This window comes from Hydra vulgaris, chromosome 12, assembly GCF_038396675.1.
Source record: "Hydra vulgaris chromosome 12, alternate assembly HydraT2T_AEP".
NCBI lineage: Eukaryota > Metazoa > Cnidaria > Hydrozoa > Anthoathecata > Hydridae > Hydra > Hydra vulgaris.
The window spans coordinates 72,503,528-72,516,258 of NC_088931.1; the positions used below are offsets into that span (position 1 = coordinate 72,503,528).

A 12,731-nucleotide genomic window follows, 5' to 3' on the forward strand; every position below is an offset into this window, starting at 1 on the left:
TCTTGCAAATGTAAAAGTCAGTTTTTATTTGTATTGCTATTTGTATATTCAGCTGAAAAATTAGAACGAGATCATTTTTAGATAAAGTCATTGATTCTTGGGAAGTTTGTTCACAAGTATTATGTTAATCACTTTTCAAACTGTCAAAGACTGTTTTAGCTATCGATAAAGACATTCACAAAAAAACTTAATAATTTTAATTTGATGAAAATGACTATGTTTTTTTTTTTACTTTTTACAAGGTGTAAATTGCATAGATCATCCAGGTCATACTTTAAAAATCCGGAAAAAATGTTTAGGTAAATCATCTGAAAAAAATCCGGTATATATTTTCCCTTATTGTTTTTCTTAATTTTGCTTTTAGGTGAGTTGTTTCAATTTTTTTTTCCCAACTTTTTTTATATTGTTGTATGAGTGATAAGTAAAAAAGCATATATAACAAAAAGCATATATAACAAAAAAATACACCTAAGCTTGTATAGAAAACTTTTTAGGTATCCGGAAACACTAAAAGTTAAAAAAAATATCCGGAATTCCGGAAATATCCAGACAAAGAAAATCCCTGATATTAAAACAAATAGTTTTAAAAATTTTAAACAAGCATTTTGGTATATTTTGAAAATTTTATAAAAATAGCTTATTTCCCCCTTGTTGACACCAGAAACCGATTTACTTTAATAAACATATTATTTCATAAAATAAATATATATTATATAACTTTTTTATTTAAAATGAGTACAAAGGTTGTGTAATTATCTCAGTATTCCACATCTTTTCATAAAATATATAAAAAAGCTTCTTTCATCAAAAAATATTTGTTTTCAATAATAAGAAAAACCTTGAAAACAAAACGCTTTTTTATTGGGCGCCTTCAGGATATATTGTTCACTCGAGTTGCCTTCAAAATTTTTACCTTATCAAATTTTAGATACATTTAGGATTTCACATTCTCTATCATTAAAGTTACAGTGTATTTAAATAAATAAAAGATGAATATACTTACGGAATTAAATTAAAATTTTTAAATTTCATTCCGTTTTGTTAGATTTAAATTTTTAAAAATTTTGGGTTAGTTTAGAGTTAAGCTTGAAACCAAATCTTTCCTAAAAAAAACGTAATCATTCTCTTGGCTAAAATCTTAACTTTAATATGAATACACGTGAAGGTACCATGTTTCATGTTAATAAATTATAAAATTTAATGAGGGCTTATCACTCCATTTAATTTTTTTTTCTGACTTTACGTGGTCACACCTGCTTTTCATCATTTATTTTTTAATTGTAAACTTTTGGGTGTTTTATGTTCATTAACTTGATTTCTTCTGTTGATTGTCCACCCTTCTTTTAGCTCGACAAAAAATTTACTTCGATTGTTTTGCTGTAAGCTGGAGTAAATTTTATATAAGTATCTAAGTAAGTCGTCAACTTTTTCTTTTTTGTTATTCTGGATTTTATCTTGGAAAATATTTCCTAGCTCGCTGAAAAAATATCTCAGCTTATCATTAATGTTTTTAACTATAATTTTTTTTTTGTCAACGGAAACTTGATTAGTTGTTTTTTTAACGGCGCTATCGTCGAAATCACCACACGGTAAACAACTGCATATATCTGGCTGACAGTTTACACGAATCCATTCTTTCTAAAAATATTCAAAATATATAGATGCATATAATATAATTGGTATAAAATGTTTCAAAAGAGATAAAAAATATTTAAAAAATTTAATACTGTTAACTCTTACACTAATTAGTTACCGTACAATCATAAACATATATGCTACATACATTTAAGTTTTTCTTTTTTGGACTTTCAAAATAAAAAAATTGTGCATCGTAGTGACGCGTTTTTCTTTTGAGTGATAAAAAATAAACAAAAGTTTTGTGGATATTATTTTTACGAAATATTATTTATCTAATGGCTAAATCGGACGAATTTGTTTTCATTGTTATGATGAGGGAAATGCTGAATCTACAAAAAGAAACGATTTTATCTTTTTTTCGTGAAGCTATTTCAAGCATGAATCAAGCTATTTCAAGCATGAATCAAAAGTTTGATAATTTTCAAACAAGTTTCTAAAGATGTTAGTCGCGAACTAGACGAGATAAAATCAGGATTGAATTTTGTTAGTGGCGTATACGAAGACAAAGTTAAAGCAGTAGGAGAAAAAATAAATAAGGTTTGTAAAGATTCAACAAATTTCAGAAAAATGCAGGGAAAAATATCATCGGACAATACCGAACTAATACTAAAGAGCGTAGATAATGAAGATAGAAATAGACAAAATAACTTACGAATCGATGGGGTAGTTGTAACAAACGAAGAAAAAGATTAGGATATAACAAAAGAAAAAATAAAGAAACGTTTTAACGTACAACTTGGAATAGAGAAAGATATTAAAATTGAACCAGCCCATTGAGTGGGACTCGGTAAAGTAGAACGAGCTCGAACAATTGTTCTAAAGCTTCGTGATTATGAAGATAAAAAAGTAATCTTAGAAAAAGTAATGAAATTAAAAGGGAGCAATATCTTTATAAATGAAGATTATAGTTTTACGACTCGAAAAATACGAAAAGAACTTTTTGAGCAGGCCAAGCTTCATCGACAAAACGGTCATTACGCTAAAGTCGTGTACAACAAATAAACTAATTGTTCATGAATTTTAAGAAAACATCCACAAAGTAAATAAGGAGTGGACTTGCAAAACCTGATAATTCACTTTTTTGTCATTTCGAGATAATTGGCAAAAACTGTTTTCAGAAAATCTGTTTGTTATGCAGTTGTAATTGAAACACTATTGTATGCATATTAATTTGTGATAGAAATATTGGATTCTGCATGTCCTGAATTATTTTCCTGATGCAAAATTACAAGAGCTATCCACTGGTGTGCGCAAGTCAGATTTTTTGAAAAAGTGAATTATCAGGTTTTGCAAGTCCATTCAAGTTTTGATTTAATTCATTGTTTTTATCTATAGATATATTTTTTGATCTTTTTAATTATTTGATAAAAACGGCTACGCATTTTGAAAATTTAAAATCTTTTGAGGGTAACTTTTTAAATAACCTGTCTGAAGAAAATATAAATATTTTTCAAGAAACCCAAATGAACTTTGAACACCATATATTGATCCTTTTGATTTTAAAATAATAAACATTGTTCTTTTTCAGCTTTGCATATAAACATTAAAAGCATGCAGCAAAATTTTGAGAAACAAAAAGGTTTTTTAAATATTATAAATTACACGTTCGACGTCATAGATCTTTCAGAGACTTGGCATGATTTTGAAAATTCTCTTGAATTAAATTTTACTTTTAATTTGCCATTTTATAAACTTATTAGTCAAACAAAAGAAAAAAAAAGCGAAGGGTTAGGGGTTTAAGTCTCAAAAAAGCACGATTTTAACGTAAAAAACATACTATGCTTCTCAAACGATAATTAAGAAAGCCTTTTCATTGAAATTATAAATAAAAAATTTCCAAATATTTTAATTGGATGCGTTTATCGTCCACCAAGTGGTAAAATCAAACCATTTTAAACTTTTATCAAAAATACGATTGAAAAAATAAATAAAGAAAATAAAACTTTATACGTTATTGGAGACATGAACCTTGATGCTCTAACTTATTTCAAGACTCCGAAAACAAAATCCTTTTTTGATATGCGTCTTAAATTTATTGTCTTGTCAGCAATTAATAAGCCAACACTAGGGTTCTCTTTCTCCTCTTTTTTGAGTAGGAGAGCGCGGCGCCAAACTAATTAAAATTGAAGTTTTCACAGCGTTCTCCTACGGAAAAAAGAGGAGAATGGGAACCATAGCCAACACTAGTTTCAAAAACATCGGCAACGGCCAAAATATTGCAATCAAAAAATTGTTACAACAGTTGGAACACTGAAAAACACTGAAAACAGAAATACCTACCGTTTTTTAGAAACAAAAAGCTGCCACAAGAACATATCGATGTTTGCTTTTTACAAGGAACTTATTTTGCTATCATATATGTCTCCAAAGCAAAGCAAAGAAAAGAGAAAATAGTGTCAGTACTTTCCACTATGCGCTTTTAACCAGACCAAAAAAAATGTCAATTTACCAGAAAATTTTTTTACGAAGGTAGTGTGTGGATAAAATCAAACAAAAAGGTGTGCGTATACAATCAAACAAAGGGACGTTTTGATACAATCAAACAAAGGGCTGTCTTAATACAATCAAACAAAAGAGTGTGTGGATACAATCAAACAAAGGTGATATGTGGATACAATCAAACAAATGGGGTATGTTGTTACAATCATACAATCATACAAAGGGAGTGCCTAATAAGATTGATCATACTTATAATGTTTCTCGGAAACAAGTCATAATTGTTATCTTTTACGAAACTTTTTACGAAATCAATTCACTAATATAAATGCTTTAATCCAGCGCTCCCCTATTTTTAAGAATAGAATAACTTATCTAAAGACTTAAGCTTTTGATCTTTTAAAACCTTACAAGAGGATCTATTTTTATATAAAACTTTTCAAATGCATCTCCAAGTAAGTATTTGCGGTATATTACAATAAAGTGTTATTTTATACTCCAGTCCCTTCAGAATCAAAATCTGGAAGACCAAAAGACCGTAAATCATACACTTGATGTGAAAAGTGTAAAAGTTTTATATGTTTCGAGCACCAAAGATTTCGCAAAACTTGTAGGAAATTTATTTTATTTAAAACAAAACCAAGTCATTAATTATTTAAAAGTATCTTTAAATAATTGTTTAAAAATTGCATTTACTGAACTTAAAGTTTCTGAATAAATACTTTACAATATCGATGTACTTTAATAAGTAAAGTTTAAATCTTTGGATTTTTGAGATGAAGAGTTTTAACTTGCCACCTTTTTTAATCTTCGTGTTTCTAACTTATATTAAAAATTAAAAACGAGTGACATGTCAAAAAGTTATTTGTTATAAAAATATCTAGGCTTTTATGATTATTTCAGTGACTGATCCAGGAATTTTTGGTGGGAGGAGGGGGATGTTGAAATATTTTTGTACTTTGTACCACATTTGCATCTCCTAAAAAGAAAAAAAAAGATCCTCAATTTCTAAGATATTTTAGAACTTTTAGGTTCTGGTGGGGAGGGGGTGCATACCCCCATTCCTCCCCCTGGATCCGTCACTGGATTTATTCTACTATTTTATATGAATAGATATAAACCAACTTTAATTAGCTTATTTTAAGGTTTAAAAAATCTCACTCATTGAAAATCTAAAGTATTGATCTAATACTACAATTGAAATATACAATACAAATGAAAAAGGCGACATTTTTTAAATTAAAAATTGGGGAAGCAAAAAGAAATCTTAGTAAGGAACTTTTCATAACAATGTAATGAAAAGTTTTTTATAAAAAAGTTTATGAAATTTTTTTTGTTTTAAAGAATACTTGCATACTCTATGGTTTTGACTGTTGTAACTATAATTGTAAAAATTAAATACAATAACACATTACAGTACAATAATGTTGTATTGTAATACCAGAGATGTAATTAAAACATTATTTATTGTATTGTATTGCTGTGATGTAAAACAATCACAATAACTATTGTATTATTTTGCTGGGATAAAAAAACAATCACAATTACTATTGCATTGTGTTCATGAAAAACAATTACAATAGCTATTGTAGTGTATTGTATTACTATTTCAAAGTCCAATAGCTATTGTATTTTAAAGTATTAAGATTCTTTTTTCACGGATTTATTATTATTTGCGCACTAAAAAATTCAGAGGCGCTTCAAGCGCCTCTGAATTTTTGTAAATGTCATAAATTTTTGTATATAAATAAAAAATTTTGTATATATATTTTTGTAAATACAAAAATTTTTGTATAGTTTATGTAAATGACTGCTTAAAACAAGCGCCGCGCTTGTTTTTAGCAGTCATTTACATAAATTTTATTTGTTTTGAGAAGTCAAGTAAAGCCAGAAAAGCCAAAGAAGTATGTATATTACGTATACTTAATTAATATTTAAATTATTCCGTATACTTAATAAATATTTAACTCATAAATGGTTACTAAAAACGGGCACTTGTAGCACCCGTTTTTAGCAACCATTTACATATGCGAACTACTTTTATTTTGCAACAATTTTTTCTATATTTTCAGATTACTCATCACCTATCAAACTGTACTGTTAAATTTTGTAGGGAGGTAATTTTTGAAAAATCAGGCAGTTTAGAATACCAAATAAGCTTTGTTCTCGATTTATGTAACAAAATTTATTTATAACTTCGCAACTAGACTTAAAAGTCTAGTTACTTTTTGGGAACGCATACACTCATTCAGAGAAACAAAAGTCAAAGTTATATTAGAGTTATATTTGAGTAACTATCGAAACAGTTGGATAGGTGCCTAGTGTGAAAGCAAATAACTTAGTAGAAGAAATGGTTGTAATTGATCATGTATACATGTTTATCCCCATCAGTTAAAGAGCAACAGGTCCGATCAAACTCACTTTTATAGAGCTATTTAAAGTTTGCAACTAGGACAAGTGATATTCAGTAAATAGAATAGAAATAAAATCAATATTTATATATTAGTTGTAATCAATATATTAGTTGTTCCCTCTTTCAAGGTCATATGACTCGGAAACTAGACTATTAATAAAATATATTTATTTTGACATTACAACAATTTTTTTCATAACAATAACAATAAATTATTATTGTATTATAAAGATGAATTTTAATACAATATTTATTGCTATTGTAGTGGGTCATTACACTACCTTTTTTTGTCAGGTATTATTATTTATTTATAAAGATGATTTGCAATACAATATTTATTGTTATTGTTTTAGAGAATTACAATACACAGTTTTGTTATTGTTTCTAAAAAAGTTTGTAAAATAACAATAGCTACTGTTATTGTTTTTATTACAATTACAACAGTCCGAACTCTATGCATGTTATATTAGAGCATGTTCTATAAAAAATGAAATCAATTGTTGTTGTTTGAATTAACCGCTGATTTCAATGAACGCTTTTTCGAAATTCGAAACTCGCTTTTAGCTGATCTAAAATTTATGTTTTGAAACAAATAGTCGTAAATTTATACATTTAAAAAAAAAAAAAAATTTTCAATCTGTGGCTCGTGTCTAGTTTACGCGATTATAAAATTAATTTTGCTTCGAACAAAATAAAGTTATTAACTTATTTTAATCAAACAATTTAGTTAAACAAAAGATGGAGTTTCTTTTAAAATAATAGTTGTGTATTTTTACAACAATTATTATTTTTCTTAAGTTACAAAGAAATAGTTTCTCTTTCCTTTATCATTAGTTACCTAAAAGGTTCAAAATTTTAATATTTACCTTTTCTCCTTAACTCATCGTCTACGCTACTACTTAAAAGTGAGATAAATCTACTATCATATGCTACCATTTTTTAAAAACAACTATTAAATGGTTGCATACTACGTAACAATTGTTGCTACGTTGCAAATGCGTTTATATGGCAATTCTATTATTTTGTTTATTTTTAATATGCTTTAATCTTTTGTTTTAACAATAAATGCAGTTCGTGCAATTTACACTTCTACAACAATCTACAACCATAAGATTATTTTTTTGTGTTAAGCAAATTTACTTTTAAGATATTATCATTGTAATGCTTTACGTTGTCATCGCTAGAATAATCTTGATCGATCAAACTTAACATTAAACCAATACGATAACGTTACCAAAAGCAACTGAATGTAAACCTAATTTCTTTAATTCTATTTTTTTTTTTTTTTTTGGATTTTCTCGACTTTCATTATTCTTAAAGGTCTATAACTTGATTGTAGAGATCAACCATGTTTTAGATTTATTGAATCCATTTAAGAAAAAGTTAATAAAAGATGATTTTAATAGCTTTTCTATCAGTATCCGTATCCATCAATATTCACCAGTAAACTGTATCCATCAATATTCACCAGTGGTTCTCCCTGTCTCGATTGTGTGTTTGTGTGCTTTTATTTTAGGTTAGTTTTAGTAGTATTCTATTTTAGTTACTTTTAGTAGTATTCTATTTTATGAAATGCTTCAAGATTCGAACTCTTAAGGAAAACGATGGGGTAAGTGTAAACGAAAACAAGTAGTAAACGGTTTAGCAATTTTGTTTCTTTTGCATTTACTTATAGCTAAAACAAAAAATCTTTAAAAATGCGAGGCACCGTATTGTAAAGAATTTTGTGCTCTATTATAATGGTGTAAAATTTGTTTTAAATTAATTTTGCCTTAATAAACTTTAAAATTCTCACCCTAGTAAAAAAAAAAGTTTTCTAAAATAAATCAACTTCTAAACTCCCAAAGCTAAAATTAAATTTTACTAAACTAAAAAGGCTGTTTTGTAGAAAGTTTTATGACGAACAAGATTCTATTCAAAATTAAATTAGCTAGCACTGGAAAAAAGTTATGAGCGAAAAACCGAGATGAATATTTTTCGGGGAAGAGTAAACATGCTAATTGCTTAAACTCGCGTATTAAGATGAGCGCGGCTAAATTAATTAATAATTATAAATTAGTTAAAACGTAAATAAATTGTCTTTGCTATCTATCTAAAAAAATTTAAAACAAAAATGACTCTTACTTACATTTGTGAAACGCAAACAACTTATACTGAAGAGCAATTGTAACTTACAGTAGAACAAATAAAAAAGGCGAAGTATCACTCAGTAAAGTTTTAGAGGCATGCAACATACTAAAGACAAGCTTCACAAACGTGTGCACAACAAAGTCAAATCACATGGTAGAGGTACAACTACCGTGCTAAGTACAGCGTTTGAATTTGTTCTTGTTTCAGTACTTATTAGTTTAGCCGATTGGATTCGGCAAAACGTTCGCAGATGTCATCACAATAGTTAGGAGTTATTTGGTATCTACAAATCAAATTCATCTGTTTTCACCAAACGGTATAAAAGAATAATAATGGTATCAAGGTTTCACAAAACGATGGAGTCATAAATTAAGCGTCAGATTAGTAAGCAATATTTTGTCTCTCAAAGCTTCTTTTTGAACCGGTGACAAAATGACAAGTTATTTCAATACACTTCAAAAACAATTTCTTGAAGCAAAAACCAACAATAACACCTCGTGCAATTTGCAGAATTTTGACAAAATAGATTTTCAGGCGATCAAGGTAAACAGCATATAATTTGCAGAATTGGTGCTAAACGCCCTTTAAAATTGGTTGGTAACAAAACAACGAAAAAATTAATTACTCAGTCGGAAATTGCGCCAACTCTACCGGTACCATTCTGCCACCATTCGTAGTTTACAAATCAATATCGCGTCTGTACAAAAACTGGTGTATAGAGAGACCATCAAACACCGTATTTACAACATCCAAGTTGGGTTGGATGGAAGAGAAATAATTTATTCAATGGCTCACTAAAGTATTCATACCGGCAATCAAATTAATTCCAAATAATTAGTTTAGTCTACTTAATTTTTTAAGTAGTTTAATCAATTAATCAAAAAAAAATTTAAGTTACAGGTATTTACATTTTAGTCTTGGACGGAAACGTTACACATGTTACTTGCAATGTTGCACGTTATTGCATTGACAATAACATCAGGCTGATATGTTTACCGGCTCATTGGTCCCACATACTTCATCCATTAAACGTATGTGCGTATTGTCACATTGAACGAGTTTGGTGGAAATAACTTACAAAATTTCATGCAGCTACAAATTTCAACAACTTAACAAAAGAAAGTTTCATTTAACTACAAGCAAAACTTTTTAGCTCTGGTGACGCATTTACAGGAACACAAATAATCGCTAGATTTCAAAACACTAGTTTCTTTGAACTTGACATTTGCAAAGTTTGATCAATCAAAATTACAAATTGCTCAAACATTTTACGTACAATCTCAGCATGCTTTCTCATCTTCATTCGAACCTGCTTGATCATCCCAGCTTATATCATCATCTAACATGAGTCAGCATCAAACTCCAACAATTTATAACAAATTTATTAATTTAAAAAATGTTTTACAGCACCACCATGTTGCATGTTTTCACAAATTAGAATGCTTTGTAAATTTGCCGTGATTAAAGCTTTGAAACAAAAAACAACCAAAACCTGTGCCCCCGACCTCAAATGTGTGGACAATAAACAACTGAATTTTACACGCTTACTATTCTTAACTCAGTTTTTATTTATTAACAAATTTCAAATTTAAGTAACTCATTTCTCTCACATTTAGGGTCATGGGGTGACACAAGCTTTCTGCAGACATTTTTTTACAGGTAACAATTTCTGTGATAGTTAGCAAAGTATACTCATTGGTTTTAGCATAAACATACCCAAGTTGTAAGAAAATTGTAAAATTTTTGCGGTTTGAGTATTTTAGATTCATTATATTTACGCAGATAACATGGATAAAGGTTTTAATAGTTCTAATGACTTTGCAAAGTGACGATATAGAAAAAAAAGCCCACATTTTTAAAAGAGATTAGTAATTTTAAAAAAGAAAATACGATACCAAAATAAGTGGCTAAAGATTTTTATTAGTATTGTGTCTTCTATATACCACATCATCTTTAATGGTGTTAAACTTAGAAATCCTTTTAACAGTGATTTCTTAATGATTGGTCTTTATGAAAACTCTAACAGTGACTTCTTAATGATTGGTCTTTATGAAAACTCTAACAGTGATTTCTTAATGATTGGTCTTTATGAAAACTCTAACAGTGATTTCTTAATGATTGGTCTTTATGAAAACTCTAACAGTGACTTCTTAATGATTGGTCTTTATGAAAACTCTAACAGTGATTTCTTAATGATTGGTCTTTATGAAAACTCTAACAGTGATTTCTTAATGATTGGTCTTTATGAAAACTCTAACAGTGACTTCTTAATGATTGGTCTTTATGAAAACTCTAACAGTGACTTCTTAATGATTGGTCTTTATGAAAACTCCAACAGTGATTTCTTAATGATTGGTCTTTATGAAAACTCTGATTATAAGAAATTAAATAAAAGGAGCAACTATTGCCCAGGGTTTAAAGCAATCGCCTCAAACATAAGAGATTTGTAGCTTGAAGTCATCTGTGCAAAAATCGGTAAAGAAGTCGGCATATACTTCCTATATATTAAATAGAAATTTTAGATTTGCGTTGCAATGTTTTATGTTTTGAAATGTTTTAAAATAAAAAACAACCATCGTTTACTGAAAAAAAAAATGTTTTTTTTTTTAAACTTTTTTTAAATTTCTGAACTTAAAATTTTTATAATATAGAATTCATAAGTGTCAACAATCCTAAATTTTCAACTTTTACAATTTTCTTTTAGTCTAAAAAACAAAAATAAATAATAAGGTAAAAAAAAATAAGTTTGTAAAAAATTATGTATACACCCTTTTATACCTATGGGCCAACTTACCTCGATAACGGAGTAAGTTGGCTCAGTTATCGGGGTAAATACACTAACAAAAGTTATACATGTTTATGTAAATCTATTATAAATGTAATTATTATTGGCGACATGACCTTAAAAAAACATAAATGTATTGAAAAACAAATATAAAATTTTGATAATTTTATTTTTGGATAGTCTAGGATCTTCTCAAACTTTTCCCATAAAAAAATAAAACGAAACATGAAATCCCTAAAAGTAACACTATAAAGAAAAAAATGTGAGTCAACATGCTATACATCTGTGTTATTTATTCATCATCTTGTGTGATATACCATCTTTAAAGTTTTTTATAAAGATGGTACCATCTTTTAGTTCCATTTTATAGTTTTTTGATATCCCTTATTCGACTTTCTCGTTTTGTAAAATATTTTGTTTAATAAAAGAAAAGTTAATGTTGCATTATAAAACAGGGATACCGCATTTTTTGCATGTAAATTACATGCAACAATATAAACAATAATTTTTATAATAGTGTAATAAATAAGTTTAAAATTTGTTTAACTTGAAAACATAATTTTGGAATATCTAACAGTTAAACGGTTTTAAATAAAAGCATTTTAGAAAAAGTATCATTCTGTTTAAAAGCAACACGGCTTATCTCAATCTCACAATACATGTATTGTAACAGTTGCATGAAACGTTGTTTTTCATTTTTAAAATTATAGACTCCAGTTGTAAAAAAAATAAAAAAAAATATGTTTCTTCAAGTAGTGATCATCTAGTAATTCTTATTATTGGTCAGAGAAACATACGCCGAGTTAACAATAGACAATAGTTAAACAATAATTAAACAATTTATCGCAAAGTATTACAAAATTAAAAAAGTATAAAGAAGTCAAAAAAAAGGTTTGTTAAGGTACAGTTTATTCATGGCTATAAAATTTTTTTTTAATTTAATTTACATAAATTAATCTTTATTTGATATAAATTCACTCACCAATGAAATTCTTCCTTTCATTGACCCGTTTCCCAAACTCGCTAAACACTCTGCATTTTTTTTCATTAGTAACAGGGCAAGTATTACGATATATTTTAAATTATTTTTCATAATATATAAATCTGGAAAAAAAAAAGAGTTTAAGAATTATTTGTAATTGCTATAATAATATTTATATATCTATAATAATAATTATTAATAATTATTTGTAATAATTTATAATTATTTAATAATTATATTGTAATTTATTGTAATTAAAGTGCTGCACTTAAGTATTACAATAAAAACCCAATTATTAAGTAAATCAATAAAATACGTTATAGAATTATAATTACATATTTATGAAA

General features: G+C 27.6%; 1 long non-coding RNA gene across 1 annotated transcript; it reads right to left on the bottom strand.

Annotated features, from left to right (window-relative positions):
* Window positions 1-1,286: 1,286 nt before the first annotated feature.
* LOC136088994 (uncharacterized) lies at window positions 1,287-12,514 on the bottom strand. Its single transcript, XR_010642684.1, has 2 exons — window positions 12,385-12,514; window positions 1,287-1,638 (listed from the first exon to the last, which is right to left on the bottom strand). It is a non-coding gene; the product is annotated as an uncharacterized LOC136088994 (long non-coding RNA).
* Between the last annotated feature and the right edge of the window lie 217 nt (window positions 12,515-12,731).